Genomic DNA, 764 nt, shown 5'->3' with positions numbered 1-764 from the left:
TAAGGGAAAAAGGTCAAGTAACATATAACGGCAGGCCTATCAGAATTACACCAGACTTCTCACCAGAGTCTACAAAAGCTAGATGATCCTGGGCAGATGTCATACAGACCCTATAAGAACACAAAAGCCAGCCCAGGTTACTATACCCAGAAAAAGTCTCAATTACCATAGATGGAGAAAACAAGATATTCCATGACAAAACAAAATTTACACAATATCTTTCCACAAATCCAGCCCTACAAAGGATAATGGATGGAAAACATCAACATAAAGAGCAAAACTACACCCTAGAATAAGAAAATAATCTTTCAACAAATCCACACAAATCTAATTCCACCTCTTAACAACAAAAACAGCAGGAAGTGACAATTACCTTTTCTTAATATCTTAATATGAAAATTAATGTACGAACATATCCTAATCGATTGAAATCCAATAATATGAGGAATTAGAAATTTGTTGATTGTCATCCAATGGTCTCTTTAATTTGGTAATTGGAGAAATAGGTCCAATATTGTACAATCTATATACACTTTCAGCTTGTTTGTGACAGTGTCTTGCTGTGTACAACATAAGGGTCTTGAAATCTTGCTTCTTTTATCTCAGTATCTCTTTTAGTAGTATTGTTTACTTCATGTTTTTACACTATAATATGCTTTTCAGAACAGCTTATATATTTCACAAGTATTTATATATCCACGGGAGACATAGACAATTAACTTGGGAGGTGGCTTGTAGGAAAGAGAACAACAAAGAGTGAGACT

This window comes from Mastomys coucha, unplaced genomic scaffold, assembly GCF_008632895.1.
Source record: "Mastomys coucha isolate ucsf_1 unplaced genomic scaffold, UCSF_Mcou_1 pScaffold6, whole genome shotgun sequence".
NCBI classification, from domain to species: Eukaryota; Metazoa; Chordata; class Mammalia; order Rodentia; family Muridae; genus Mastomys; species Mastomys coucha.
The sequence above is the reverse complement of the archived record's forward strand: the minus strand, read 5'-3'. Positions refer to the sequence as shown.